This window comes from Nomascus leucogenys, chromosome 6 (assembly GCF_006542625.1).
Source record: "Nomascus leucogenys isolate Asia chromosome 6, Asia_NLE_v1, whole genome shotgun sequence".
Taxonomy (NCBI): domain Eukaryota; kingdom Metazoa; phylum Chordata; class Mammalia; order Primates; family Hylobatidae; genus Nomascus; species Nomascus leucogenys.
The window spans coordinates 73,010,991-73,027,264 of NC_044386.1; the positions used below are offsets into that span (position 1 = coordinate 73,010,991).

The 16,274-nt window shown below is 41.1% G+C and overlaps 1 protein-coding gene across 1 annotated transcript in view; it reads left to right on the forward strand.

The window, feature by feature from the left end:
* The first annotated feature begins 1,688 nt into the window (after window positions 1-1,688).
* Window positions 1,689-16,274, forward strand: part of SNRPN (small nuclear ribonucleoprotein polypeptide N) — a 159,205-nt gene continuing 144,619 nt past the window's right edge. The window contains exons 1-2 of the mRNA XM_030814416.1: window positions 1,689-1,931; window positions 7,843-7,950. The gene's annotated coding sequence lies outside the window, so the exon portion shown is untranslated. The remainder of the gene's footprint in view (window positions 1,932-7,842; window positions 7,951-16,274) is intronic.

Genomic DNA, 16,274 nt, shown 5'->3' on the forward strand with positions numbered 1-16,274 from the left:
CCAAGTAGCTGGGATTACAGGCACACACTACCACACTCAGCTAATTTTTGTATTTTTAGTAGAGATTTTTTTTTTTATTTGAGATGAACTCTTACTCTGTTGCCGAGGCTGGAGTGCAGTGGCACAATCTTGGCTCACTGCAAGCTCTGCCTCCCAGGTTCACATCATTCTCCTGCCTCAGCCTCCCAAGTAGCTGGGACTACAGGTGCCTGCCACCACACTTGGCTAATTTTTTGTATTTTTAGTAGAGACGGGGTTTCACCGTGTTAGCCAGGATGGTCTCAATCTCCTGACCTCGTGATCCTCCCGCCTCAGCCTCCCAAAGTGCTGGGATTACAGGTGTGAGCCACCGTGCCTGGCAGAAATGGGGTTTCACCATGTTGGCCAGGCTGATCTCGAACTCCTGACCTCAAGTGATCCTCCCAAAGTGCTGGGATTACAGGCGTGAGCCACTGCGCTGAGCAGCAATACCTTTTTTAACGTGATTTGCTTATATTTGCATTTCATTGGAGTGATATAAAACAAATATCCACATTTATATACATTGAAAAGAGTTATTATCACTAATTGTGAGGTAAAAATTTTAAGGCATAGGAAGTATTTGTACCATATTTTGTCAGTGATTTTATTCCTTTACTGTGGCATAAAATAATTGTATTTTACAATTGATACAAAAAATACATTTAAATTACTTGGAAAACACTGTCAATATTAGCATACTGATGTTGTGATTACTATAGACCTGATATTTATCTACAGGCGTTATGTATCATTAGTTCATTCATTTCTCCCAAAATATCCAAAGGTAGGTTCTATTACCACTCCTAAGTACAAGTTCTGAATTTGAGCTAAAGCCCTGCAAAAAAAGGAATAGAACCTGCTCCAGTCTGTCTCCATAGTCCTTGCTCCCATAAACTGTTAGAAAATGTTTTTCCGTTAAATTGTGAATACATTGTAAGTCTAATTTAATAAATCGTATGCTAGCCTATAGTCATGAAGATATTTTCCTAACATAGGTTGTAAATACTGTATTAAAAGGTATTTATATTTGGGTCTATGATGCACCTGCAATTAATTTTACGTGTAATGTGAAGTTAAAGGTACATTTAACTTCCCCCAATGAATATTAATTTCCTAGAACATTGATTGTAAAAGCCATCTTTCTACCAATAATTGCTCTTATTAATTATTTGCATTTATATTCTTTTGTCTGTTTTCAGCTTTCTTTTATTTCATTGGTTCACCTTTCTATCTGTGCAAATATTACATTGTCTTAATTACTAAGAGTCTTCATTTAATACAAGAATTTTCTATCCACAGCCCTTTAGCTTATCTACTGTGGTGTTCTAAAAGGAAGAAAGAGGCGAGTAAATCCTGGATACTTTGCTCCTACACCAATATTCCCAGCTGTACCTTGAAATAAAAGGATTTAGAACTTTAGAACATTGCTGTTGTTGCTTATGTCTCTAATGTTCTCATGAATCTGAGACAATCCCCGAACACTGCTCCCCGCTTTATTTGTTTAGTACAGTCCCAGTGAAATAAATTAGATGTCAAGGCTCCTCATTATGGTTGCCTGGTTTTTGGAACCTGGGGTACTTTGTACTCCTCCAGCAACAGCCAGAGGTGGCAGAGACCTGTCAGTCATCCCTGGGTGCCTCCTGCGCAAGCGCAGTTGTCCTCCTGCTGCCTACCTCGAATGCGGTCCTCCTGCTGCAGACCACGCCCACCAAGGTCTGGCCGCAGCCACTGTAGCTGAGCTCAGAGCCTTCTGTGGGGTTTGCAGGGGCAAGGTCAGCTGCCCCCTGCCCTCCCTCTGGGGCTATTTGAGGAATGCGGCCCTTTTGCGTAAGAAAGGCTTTTCTCTACAATAACTGTGTTCGCTGATCAATGACACCTTCCTGGTAACATTTCATATTGCTTTTTTGGAGGTGGGTTGCAGATATCTTTAAAACTTGCATGCGGTTGTCTTTTTTTTTAACACATAAACATCATTTAAAACCAATTCATATTTTGTATTGTGTATTAATGCCTTTCATTCCTGTATTTTAAGATGCTATCATAATCATTTTTCGAAATGCATATTTAATTATTTTCATCTGTTCAATCATCTTTCTTTAGTAATTAAATGAAAATAGCACTTTATTAGCAAAGAGAAATGTTACATATTCTCTGTTTTAGTGTTTTCCAGAAATTTGCCTTGAAATACTACTGGTTGAAAAGGAGAGGGACAGAGACTTTCCTGAGAGCCACAGGACAAAATTCACTTACAATCGCAGGCTTAAAGAAGCTATGATAGTTTAAATTACATGGCTTAGTTTGTTCTTATTGTGGAAGGTGCACAAGGAATTAATTTGTGTAGACAGAACACTGAGACTCCCATTTTGAATGCAGAGACAGCTACTTTGCTATCGTGCAAATGAGTATCGTCATATTGTTTGTTTTTCTCCTTACCCAAAAGTTATAGACATTGGCTTGCATATTTGAGTATTTTCACTTTGGTTTTGTAAATGGCTGCTTGACTTGCCTTCCTACAGCAAATCCATAATATAGAGATGTATTATTTTCTTACTCCTTGATGAGTGATTAGTTTGCACCGAAATAAAAATGCCACTCAGGAAATGTCATACATCTTCAAGCGCATATATTTTAATAGTATCATCTTGTAGAAAGGGAATTACAATCTTTATTTCTTCTATATCAACGAGCAAACTACTTTTTAAATTTTTATATGTTCATTTTTATTGACTCAGTCAATAGTTTACCTACTTTTTAGGTTTTACATGCTCCATTAATGTCCATTGTTTTAGGCTGAACCTTTGACACTCCTCATATATCGTTTGTATGTGACTAGATGGCAAGTAAAGATAAGATTCCTCACCCTAGGTTAAACACTGACTTCCTCTTGAAGAAACAACTTAGGGTTCCAAAAAGCAGGCTAGGAATTGTTTAGGTTCTGCAATATGAATTGTGCAAATGCCAACAGGATTGAATGGAGAGAAACACATTCTCTAATGAAGGACACATTCCTGCAGGGTGGACCTATGAGATTCAATAGCAAATGGCTGTTATACAAGTAATGAAATCCTCAATCTTATGGTCTAAAAGCGATTCTGGGGGGCACTAATTTAAGATACATGAGATGTGAAAAAGCAATGGACCAAGAGCATTGATAGTTTATGGATATTTTTATTCCAAATTATTGATAGAGCTTTGTTTGCCAGTCAATGCTGCAGTCAGGCAATCGGGGTTTCAATACTCTATACAGAAAATTTTAAGAGCAGATCTTGGTTAATTTTTTTAAGTAACCCTCATCTTCATTCTTTTATTGTATTATGACCTCGTGCCATTAACCTTAAATTTCACCACAAATTTAGAAGAACCTAATAGTCATTGCAAACTAGATAGATAATGGTATTTATGTAATGAAGGACAAGGGAAAGATGATTCCCAGATCTGAAAGAAACTGGAAGTTTTCTGGGGAAACAAATAGAGGAGATAAGATTTACTGGCTTATTCTTCATTGATGAGAGTTGTGTTCTGTTCTGATAAATGGAAAGCTCCATTGAAATTACAGATCCTCCTCAACTTAAGTTGGGGCTACTTCCCAATAAACCATATTGAAAATGGTTTCATAAATTGAAAATATCACCATAAATTGAAATATCATAAATTGAAAATATCACCAGTCAAAATGTGTTTAACATACCTACCTTACTGAACATCATACCTTAGTCTAGCCTGTCTTAAGAGTGCTCAGAACACTTATATTTGCATACATTTGTACAAAATCATCTAACAGAAACCATATTTTATAATAAAGTGTTAAATATCTCATGTAATTTATTGAATACTGCAATGAAAATGAAAAACAGAATGGTTGTATGGGTACTCGAAGTACAATTTCTACTGAATGTGTATTGCTTTCTCACAATTATAAAGTTGAGAAATCTGAAGTCATACCTCAGGGAGTGCTTTTATTACACAATACAGGTTTATCGGACACATATACCAACAAATCATAGGAAATTCAGGTTTGGGTCAAGGGGGAGTGGTTCAACCTACTTACACGTATTTCCTTCCTCTCTATTGGGCTGCCTTTATCCTTGGGATTGTTGCAAGATGGCCGTGTCATGTAAAGGGCTGTGTCTTTTAGCATCATGAATAAGATGAAAGAGTTGAAGGCCAACTTCATTCAAATGTCTTCTTGATGTGTCTTTCCCTTTTTCTCCTGGACTGCTACTATAGTTCTGTGATCCATGTCTCTGTAGAAAATGGCTGGCATAAGTCAAACCTTTCTGACTGGGAGCTGTCATGATTACTCTCTCCCACTGTTAACACTGTACTTGGAGGTCTTGATGGAATTGGGCAAACTTGTTCTTTCAGACCCTCAGTTTCATCTCAACACAAAACTCTCCAAAAGTCCTTGCTACTCCACAACAGGGAACTCTCTTCAAGCAATAACATGAGGAAATAGTGGGCTTGCATGGCTGCCTCACATCCCTCAGGTATCACTGTGCTCATTGCCTGATGTACTGTGTCTTGCCAACCATCGTTCCACGTAATTTACCCATTCTTGGTTTTTACACTGGTTAAGGCATGTACAAACCTTGTTAGTTTTTCTACAGTATTTGGATTCATACCTTCTGAAATTACTTGACGATTACTGTGTCTCTGGTTGTTTGCTTCTAGTTGGCAATACAAAGGAACAATGTGAATGAAACTCATAAAGAAAAACCTATGATTGAAGAGGGAAGGTCAAAGGGAAGGTCAGAGTTAGTCTATGCATGAGTATAAGTAGGAGTCTCAGTGGGTGTCAGCCACTGCATGTCAACGAATCAAACATTTAAGGTGGATCTAAAAGAAAGGTAATATCTCTGTCAATTAAACTACAGTCATGCATTGATTAATCACAGATACAGTCTAAGATGTGCATTTTTAGGCAATTTTGTCATGAGAACAACGTTGAGAGTAGGCTAGGCTATATGGTAAAGCGTGTTGCTTCTAGGCTACAAACCTTTACTGAACTGTAAGCAATGATAACACGATGGTAAATATATACACACACATACACACATATATATACACATACACACACATACATATATATACATATAATATAGTAAAAATATGATATAAAACATTTTTTAACTGGTACTGCTGTTTAAAGCAGATGTCATGAGTGGATTTTGCAGAACCAGAAGTTCCTCCAGGTGAGTGAGTGAGTGAGTTGTGAGTGAAGGTGAAGGTCTAGGACATTATTGTACACTACTGTAGATTTAAGAAACACTGTATGCAGCCGGGTGCGGTGGCTCACGCCTGTAATCCCAGCATTGCTGAGGCAGGTGGATCACGGGGTCAGGAGATCGAGACCATCCTAGCTAACACGATGAAACCCCGTCTCTACTAAAAATACAAAAAAATTAGTCAGGTGCGGTGGCGGGCCCCTGTAGTCCCAGCTACTCAGGAGGCTGAGGCAGGAGAATGGGGTGAACCCGGGAGGCAGAGCTTCCAGTGAGCCGAGATCGCACCACTGCACTCTGGCTGGGGCGAAAGAGCGAGACTCTGTCTCAAAAAAAAAAAAAAAAAAGAAACACTGTATGCTTACGCTATACTAAATTTATTTTAAAAACCTGAAGTAGGCCAGGCGCAGTAGCTCACGTCTGTAATCCCAGCACTTTGGGAAGTTGAGGCAGGAGGATCACGAGGTCAGGAGTTCGAGACCAGCCTGACCAAGATGGTGAAGCCCTGTCTCTACTAAAAATACAAAAATTAGCCGAGCATGGTGGCACGTGCCTGTAATCCCAGCTACTCAGGAGGCTGAGGCAGGAGAATCACTTGAACCCAGGAGGCAGAGGTTACAGTGAGCCAAGACTGCACCACTGCACTCCAGGCTGGGTGACAAAGTGAGACTCCATCTCAAAAAAAAAAAAAAACCCTGAAGTAATAATGACATTATGATTGCTACAATGTCACAAGATAAGATAAATTTTCAACTCCATTGCAATCTTATGGGACCAGCAACATGCATACTGTCTGTTGTTGACCAAAACGGCCTTTATGTGGTACATGACCCTATACACATAACAGCATATTTTATATTTATGGAAAAAGCCCTTCTAGAGTTATAAAATCACAAGTTTTACTCACATAAAATTTAACACAATATTGAGATTAACTCATAAATGAAATTACAAAAATCTTAAAATTTTGATTATGATAGTTCTAAACAAGATTTTAATCCAGAGAAATGGATGTCTTCACATAATCCTCTGTGGCATAAAGAGTAATGGCAACAAAACATTTCTTAATAAAAGAGGCTGCATCATTGTCAGTGTGATTTGCACCTTCCCGTTGACATCCATTCTGTAAGTATTGAATGCAGGTGATCTTACCTGAAGGTGATAACAGAAGATTTTATTACAAGATCACGCATGTGCCCTCAATAACGCCATGTCATTGATGCCACCAGGGTAACAGCTATTGTGATAAAATTTGAAAAATAAACATATGTGGCTTGAACCCAGGAGGCGGAGCTTGCAGTGAGCCGAGATCGCACCACTGCACTCCAGCCTGGGCAACAGAGTGAGACTCCGTCTCAAAAAAAACAAGAAAGAAAAAAGAAAGAAAAATAAACATACGCTAAAAATTTAGAAAGAGAATAAGTAATAAGCATTTTATTGCTTGAGCCCAGGAATTGGAGGCTGCTATGCTCTGTGATCACAACTATGAATATCCATTGCACTGCAGCCTGAGAAATACAGCCAGGCTCCATCTCTAAAAAAGTAAATAACTAAATAAGTGTTTGAAAATATTTAGCAAGGAAGCCATACTAATGTAGCTGAATCTTGGAAATCAAGAAAAAAAATTGTTGGTTTAAAAGGGCAAAACTGTCCAGATAGAAAGAACGGGTGCAGATGATAGAGCAGCGTGGCCCAGGAGAGGGGCTACGCAGTGGACTAAGGATGGGGAGGCTGGAGAAGAGGCTGAGGGGGGTCACATGTTGTCCTGAGATGAGAAAGGGAAAAAAAGAAACATGTTCATCTTCAAGCGCAAACTCTCTTCAGATTGAAAGAAAGTTTTTAGTTTCTTGGGAAGCAGACAAGAATATAGGTGAGGAGTTTGAGAGATTCATTAATTTCTTTGTGAAATTCAACATAAAGGAAGATATTCTTTGTTGCTCTTTGTTCACTATATGTGTGGGGCTCACAGGGAAGCAACATAGACAAAGTTTCCAAATTCTCAGATGTTAAAGGCCAATGGGGATTCAGAAAACTCAACAGAAACTAAACTGCAAGTGGAAGAGCTGCCCTTGGGAGCCCAGAGGGCAAGTTTCAGGCCCGGACTGGGATGGGCAAGGGAGGCCTCCAGAAGGAGGAGCATTGGAGGAGATTCTGGAGAGTGAGGAGCAGTGAGTCCAGCAAACAGGGCAGGGAAAGGGAGGAGGAAACAGAGTGTCTGTGGCACAGGCCAGGGCATGAGAAGAGGGCAGTGGATTGGAAGGACCGCTGGGATGAGTAATACATGAGGAGGCAGGAGCAGGAAGGGCAGACCATGGAGGGACTGGGCGTGGGGGTGAGGGTGCCGGGCAGCTCAGAAAGTGATGCAGGGGCCACTCTCTGAGGACTGCATTCTGTGGGGAGGGATTTGAATGTCTCAGTTCTTTTATGAAATGTTATCCCCAATCCATGAGGTATTTTGATTCAGGAACCAGTCAGAACAGGTGAGGGTGGCCCCGGTCCACTGTGCAGGACCATTAGCATTGCCAGGAGGGGTTGGTGCTGAGGACAAAAGAGAGTGAAAAGGGGCAAAGAACTTTCTTTCCCGTCTGTCATTTTGCAGATGTAAGTGGGATCCGTGGATCTGAAAATTCACAGTGGCCAGCTCACCACCACCTGACGAAAGATACACCACAGGGTGAGAGCATCCTAACAGCAAACTGCAAATGAGGTGAGTTTGCAGCTGCACAGAGAAGGGACCCCAGGCAAGCTACATGGGCAAGGCGGGCAGGGGACTTCAGAGGTGGTAGCAGTGGGTGTTTATGAAATTATTCTCTGAGGGTACACACCTTTGTCAGTGTATGTGCACGACCGCTTACATGTTGATGTTCGCGTACAAACCCCACAATTTTCTCGTTTTTCAGAGCATAGCATGTATTTTGACTTTATTCTTTCTACCACACGTAACCATGCCTTGTATACCTAGGAATACTTAATGTTTATTTTTGGTGGATTATTCATGGTTAATGCATTTCCTGACTTAGTAGCCAAATGAAATTACCTTGCTTTACATGCCTTTGGTTGATCATTTCTGAAGATTTGTTCGCCTGAATTCAGTGGGGGTCACCTCTCCATGATCTTAAGCAACAGTCCTGTTGGGACTATTATGTTATCCTACTTAACTTTGGACTTGTATGTCCTGGAAAATATGAAACTATCGATATTCACTTGAAAATTCCAGGTGCTTTACCTTTTACTTTGTTTTTGCCGTGTTTCCAATATGATATATTTTCTCCCACTTACTTTGGATTCAATTGCTCTGCTTCCTTTTACAGTAAAAATTTAGATGTTTGAATTTTGGGTTTCAACTTTTCTAATATATACACACTCGATGCTGTAATTTTCCTCTAAGCTTCCCTGTTGTAGCTGACAAATTTTGATGAGGTGTGTTTTCCTTTCAATTTAGTTCAAATTTTTAAAAAAAATTTCTCTTGAGATTTCTTTGACCCACGTATTATTTGGAAATGAATTATTTAATCTCCATGTATTTTGCAATTCACCAGTTTTTAAAAATTGATTTCTAGCTTAATTCTGTTGTGGTTTGAGTGCATACATTGTATTATTCTGATTCTTTTAAATGGTTCCAGGTGTGTTTTATGGAGGAGAATGTGGTGCATCTCGATGAGTGGTCCTGTGGGCTTGAGTTCAATGTGTATTCTGCCCGTTGTTGGATAAAGTAGTCTGTAGATGTCAATTATATCCAATTGATTGATGATACTGTTGAGTTCAACTATGTCCTTACTGATTTTTTCTGCTTGGTGGATCTGTCTATTTCTGATAGAGGAGTGTTGAAAGTCTCCAACAATAATAGTGGATTCATCTATTTCTTATTGTGGTTTTAACAGTTTCTGCCTCACGTAGATTGATGCTTTGTTGCTCTGTTGTTACATGCATACATATTAAGGATCATTATATTTTCTTGGAAAATTGATCCTTTTATTATCACATAAGGTCTTTATCCCTGATAATTTTCCTGTACTTACGTTACATTCTTTCTGAAGCTAACAAAGCTATGCCTGCTTTCTCCTGGTTACTGTTAGCAAGGTACATTTTGTTTCATTCATTTACTTTTATATGTCTTTTATTAATTGACAAAATTTGGGGTATTTACTATGTAAAATCTTCACATCATCTTCAAACATGATGTTTGAAGAATAATATATATCATGAAGTGATAAATTTTGCTAAGAACATATGTGTTACCTCACACAGTTATTTTTTGTGGCAAGAACACTTCATATCCACTCTTATTCATTTTTCATAATGCAATTTATTGTTAACTATAGTTACCATGTTGTACAATCTCTTGATCTTTTTCTTCCTATCTAACTGAAATTTTGTACCCATTCACAATCATCTACCCAACCTCATCCCCAACCACCCTTAGGCCCTAGTACTCACCATTCTACTTTGTATTTATATAAATGAGCTTTTTTAGATTCCGCTTACACATGGGTTCATTTGTCTTTCTCTTCTTGGCTTATTTCATTTAACATATTGTCATGCAGATACATTCATTCTGCCTCCAATGACAGTATTTCTCCCTTTTTAAGGCTGATAATATCCTGTTTTGCATATACACTGCATTCTTTTTATCCATTCATCTGTTGATGGGCACTTAGGTTGATCCCATATTTGGCTATTGTGACTAATTCTGGAATGAACGTGGGAGTGCAGATATCTACCCAACACACTGGATAGTCATGAAATCTCCCAAGGCAGATTTTATTACCTTCAGATATATACCCAGTAATAAGACTGCTCGATCAAAGGGTAATTCTATTCGTTTTTTTTTTAGGATCCTTCACACTTTTTTCCATAATTACTATATTGTACTAATTTACATTCCCACCGACAGTATGCAAGTGTTCCCTTTTCTCCCCATCTTTATCAACACTAACTTTTGTCTTTTAAAATAGCCATTCTAACAAGTGTGAGATGATATCTCATTGATTTAAATTTGCAATTGTCTATGTATGTCTTCATATGTATACAGATTTCCAATATACAGTATATAATGGGGTCTTGTTTTCAGATCTACTCTGACAATGTGTCTTTAATTGGTGCATTTCAACCATTGCTACTCAAAGTGATTACTGATATGGTTGTGAGAGGTGAGGCCAGCTGGACTTCCTGGGTCTAGTGGGGACTTGGGGAACTTTCCTGTCTTACAGAGGATTTTAAAATGCACTAATCAGCGCTCTGTAAAATGCACCAATCAGCAGGATTCTAAAAGTAGCCAAATGAGGGAAGGATTGAAAAAAGGGCACTCTGATAGGACAGAAATGGAACATGGGTGAGGACAATAAAGGAATTAAAACTGGCCACCCGCCCAGCAGCTGCAACCCGCTGGGGCCCCTTTCCACGCCATGGAAGGTTTGTCTTTTCGCTCTTCACAATAAGCCTTGCTACTGGTCGCTCTTTGGGTCCATGCCATCTTGAACTAAGAGTCCAAGTTCAGTTCAACTTGGTGGAGCAAGCTGGCAGTTAGATGAAAAATATAAGCAGACTTGCTGCAGCTGTACAGATGACGAATGTAGCAACTCAAAAGATGATGGAGGCCAGGCACGGTGGCTCATGCCTGTAATCCCAGCACTTTGGGAGGCCGAGGCGGGCAGATCATGAGGTCAGGAGATCGAGACCATCCTGCCTAACACGGTGAAACACCATCTTAACTAAAAATACAAAAAAATTAGCTAGGCATGGTGGCAGGTGCTTGTAAGTCCCAGCTACTCGGGAGGCTGAGGCAGGAGAATGGCATGAACCCAGGAGGTGGAGCTTGCAGTGAGCCAAGATTGTGCCACTGCAGTCCAGGCTGGGTGACAGAGCGAGACTCTGTCTCAAAAAAAAAAAAAAAAAAGATGATGGAAACAGAGTAGAAATGATAAGAATGATGCCTGGAGCTTAGTTCCTGGGTTGCTATGGTGTTAGGTGGTCACAGAGCAGCTTTTTGAAAGCTTATGTCCATGTCTCCTGCTAACAGTAGATACTTGATTAGAATGGAACAGAATGTTTACCTGATTTTTACTTATAGCACCTGGAATGCTAGTACTAAATGTAAGCTCTTTGGAGACAGAAAATTTTTCAATTCTGTGTTTTCAGAGCCTAGGATAATTCCTCTGACCTCACTGGTGAGAATATGTAGGTGTTAAATTAATGCACGGATTAAACTATAAGGGCAAAGAAAAAAGTTCCCCTTTGTCCTCTGAAGGTTCACTGAAAAATCAACTGGCAAAAGGAAGATTAATAGAAGAAAAGGTATGTAAAATTTTATTTTAAATTGCATAGGGAGGGAACCACAAAAGAATGATGACCCAGTGAGGTACATACATTTATATATCTGTTTTCATAGAGGAAGGAGGCAATGTGTAACGTAGACTATTATTTTAAGAGGCAATAGACTGTCAAGGAGAATGAACAGACCCAGGAGGCAGGAAGCAGACATTAGGGGAAGGTGAGGTGCAGAGCTACACAGGAAGAGAGGTTGTTGTTTAATGCAAATTAAGTCCTCCAGATAATCTCTTGGAGCTGAACTCCTGTAATCCCAGCTACTCAGGAGGCTGAGGCAGGAGAATTGCTTGAATCTGGTAGGTGGAGGTTGAAGTGAGCCGAGAGTGCCACTGCACTCCAGCCTGGGCAACAGAGCGAGACTTCATCTGAAGAAAAAAAAAAAAGAAAGAAATGCATATAATATATATAGCATATATATACTATATATAAAATATATAGAGATATATATGAAAATAAGTTATTTGTATTCAAAGCATCAAATAAAATTTTGTTTTAGTTTTCTAAAAAAATACAAGTAACATATATAGGCATGCTGTTTTTCTTCTTATATGTGACTACATTACTTTAGTATGTAGCAAATGTGCATTGTCACATTTTGTCTAATTTTGTCCAAACTTTAATCAAATGCCTAAGAATTTAAAATTACCTTAATTTTGTAGAAGCAAATCACAGCTTATCATTTTAGATGTTTTACTTACTTATGAGTCTGGTATTTCCCACATTTCTGCTGTTTCTGGCCTGCCTGTGGCAGTATTGCCATTCACTGGAACCTGCTTCCATAGGAGGAGCATCCTGATGTGTTTAGGAATACTAAAATTCAGATCATTCCCCATCAGAGTTGTCTATTCTGTTTCTCCCTCTCATGCCCATAATGAATGCATACATTCTTTCTGTTTGTTTGGTAATTATTGGGTCATTTAAAATGAAGACTATGAAATGAGAGCAGAACCACTGACCAAAATGTACAACTTTTTAAACTTACCATAGGGAAGAAAGGTCCAGAACCTAAGCACGGAGTATGTTACTAATCCAGAGAGAAAGTATATTTAAAAACAACCTGAGTGGTCAGGAAGTCAATTTCTTTTTTCTTTTTTTCTTTCTTTTTTTTTTTTTTTTTTTTTAAGAGAGACAGGGTCTCGCTTTGTTGCCCAGACTTGTCTCGAACTCCTGGGCTCAAGCAAACTTCCCTCTTCGGACTCCCAAAGGGATCAGTTTCTGAAGTGAGATGAGTGAGTTGATTCCTTGAGCATTGTCTTAATATGCTACAGGTACCATAACAAAGTGCCAGAGACTGGGTGGCTTAAGCAACAGAAGTTAGCGTTCTGGAGGCTGTAACTTCAAGGGAAAGTTTGGCAAGGTTGTAATCTTTGTGACCTCTCTACGTGGCTGGCAGATAGCCACCTTCTCTCTGTGCTCTCACCTCTTCCTTCCCCTGTGCTTGCACATCCCTGGTTCTCTCATCCAAGCATTCTATTCTTATAGGGACACCAGGCAGATTGGATTCGGCCCACCTTAATGACCTCATTTACCTTAATCACCTCCTTGAAGGCCCTATGTCCAAACAGTCACATTCTGAGACACTGGGGGTTAGGGCTTTGCAGGGGAGAAAAATAATACCTTTCCTTCACCTGTTGCAAGGTTCATGGCCGAGTCCTCATAACAAAATCCAGATTAACAAAAGAAAAGTATACAAATGCATTTTTTTTGAGACAGAGCCTCACTTCTGTTGCCCAGGCTGGAGTGCAGTGGTGCGATCTCTGCTAACCACAACCTCTGCGTCCCGGGTTCAAGCGATTCTCCTGCCTTGGTCTCCCGCCATGTTGGCCAGGCTGGTCTCAAACTCCTGATCTCAGGTGATCCGCCCTCCTCGGCTTCCCAGAGTGCTGGGATTACAGGCATGATCCACCACGCCCAGCCACAAATGCATTTAATGTAAGTTTTATGTGACACAGGAGACTACGGAAATGAAAACTCAAACATCTAGGGAGAACTGTGCATTTTTATGGACAGTCATTTAGAAGTATGACTGGAGGACAAAAGGGTATGATCTAATGGTAATAAACTGGGAGGAACTTACCAAGGCCTGCCTGTTCAGGTTCTTCTTGGCCTCCAAGTTTGATATTCCTTCCCTTCGGGCATAGGGCAGAATACCTGTCACATGAGGGTCTTCAGGAGAGAAGAGGTGGGAGCAGGTCATTCAAACCTTTCTCCCTCTGGAGTTTTCTGTCTCCTCCAGCTTAAAATCCTCAGTGTGCCAGGGTGCCATACATTGGGGTAGTATTTCCTGTACTCCAGTAGCTTCAATGTATAAATCTTAGCCACAACAAGCATGAATAGAGATTTCAAGCAACAGAAGGAAGCAAAGGACTACCGAGAGGTAAAGATGTCCAAAGGTAACTCTGGCGAAAAGAATGAACTCCTTGTACAGCTGTGAGTGGGAGTTTGGGCAAGCAGTAAGTCTGAACCTACCTATAGGCGGGACTCTCAACCATTTTATATTTATGCAGAACGAGTAAATGGAAAAATCCCGTGGAAAAACACTAATCATATATTGCAACTTGGGGGGCTACAGATTTTTTTTTTTTTTTTGAGACGGAGTCTCGCTGTGTCACCCAGGCTGGAGTGCAGTGGCTGCGATCTCGGCTCACTGCAAGCTCCGCCTCCCATGTTCACGCCATTCTCCTGCCTCAGCTTCCCGAGTAGCTGGGACTATAGGCGCCCACCACCACACCTGGCTAATTTTTTGTATTTTTGGTAGAGATAGGGTTTCACTGTGTTAGCCAGGATGGTCTCGATCTCCTGACTTTGTTATCCACCCGCCTCGGCCACCCAAAGTGCTGGGATTACAGGCGTGAGCCACCATGCCCGGCTTGGGGGGGGCTACTGATTTAAAGAAAGAAAGATTAAAAGGATTTTGATGCAATAACTCTTTAATTTTTTTTTTTTTTTGAGATGGAGTCTCACTCTGTCGCCCAGGCCGGAATGCAGTGGTACGATCTTGGCTCACTGCAACCTCTGCCTCCTAGTTCAAGTGATTCTCCAGCCTCAGCCTTCCAAGTAGCTGGGATTATAGGCATGCGCCACAATGCCCGCCTAATTTTTGTATTTTTAGTAGAGACGGGGTTTCACCATGTTGGCCAGGCTTGTCTTGAACTCCTGACCTCAGAAGATCTGCCTGCCTTGGCCTCCCAAAGTGCTGAGATTACAGGCCTGAGCCACTGTGCCCGGCCAACTCTTTAATTTTTTTTTTTTTTTTTTTTTTTGAGATGGAGTCTTGCTCTGTCACCTAGGCTGGAGTATAGTGGTGCAATCTCGGCTTGCTGCAAGCTCCACCTCCCTGGTTCAAGTGATTCTGCAGCCTCAGCCTCCTGAGTAGCTGGGACTACAGGCACCCGCCACCACGCCCAGGTAAGTTTTTTGTATTTTTAGTAGAGGCGGGGTCTCACCATGTTAGCCAGAATGGTCTTGATCTCTTGACCTCGTGATCCACCTGCCTCGGCCTCCCAAAGTGCTGGGATTACAGGCGTGAGTCACCACGCCCAGCCCCAACTCTTTAATTTTTAAAATTGGGTTTCTGGAGGTGATATCCATCCTTTTCCAGTACACAGTTTATAGAGTTTCAACAAATACATACTGTCATGAAATTACCACCATAATCAAGGTTTCCCACAGTGGCCACAGCTTGGGAGATCCTAACAAAGGCTTTAGACTTCCTGGCCTCTGCTGCCATGACCCTGTAGAAAGAATGGATTACTAGCCGGGCGCGGTGGCTCACGCTTGTAATCCCAGCACTTTGGGAGGCCAAGGTGGGCAGATCACGAGGTCAGGAAATCGAGACCACGGTGAAACCCCATCTCTACTAAAAATACAAAAAAAAATTAGACGGGCGTGGTGGCGGGCGCCTGTAGTCCCAGCTACTCGGAGAGGCTGAGGCAGGAGAATGGCGTGAACCCGGGAGGCGGAGCTTGCAGTGAGCCGAGATTGCGCCACTGCACTCCAGCCTGGGTGACAGAGCGAGACTCCATCTCAAAAAAAAAAAAGAAAGAATGGATTACGAGATTCTTTCCCAACTGCCCCTCCCTGGGTCTCAGATCTTCCCTATCTATCAGCTAAGGATTGGGCTGAGCTGGTGTAGCCAGTTTGTCTGTCCCTGTACTGAGGTTACTACTTCTGCTGGCACTCAAAGCACTTGTTATAGACCTAAACAAGTTGATTTCAGTCATCCAGTCCAGCAAGGGAGGTCATGTCCTATACAAACTTGATGTGCCTGATAACATAAGCTACCCCACTGGAAGTATCAGATGTTTCCAGCACCACTAGAGGGTTCCTAGCACCCTGGTCCTCCCTGATCCTGTCCCCCAACACTGTGAGATCCCATAGAAAGTGGGGCTCACCTTGGGTAACACTGCCATAAAATTAGAGTTAGGGGGCCCTTTCTGGGGTTTTATGGTGGCCTGAACCACAAACCACCCCCAAGAACATGCACTTTGAAGAGAAAAGGAAAAAGAATGGTAGGGAACATTGAGGTTGGAATTTCACAGGAACAGCCTAATTAGCCAGCTGCCTGGTCCACCTCCATCCACATCAAGCTCAGTGTTTCCCAACATGTGCTGCAGTGCCCCATTTCCCATGCGTTGGAGTGTAGTGTTTAGTGTTCATACTACTAGATAGAAGTACCACCTCATGAGCAGGCCTTCTTGATGT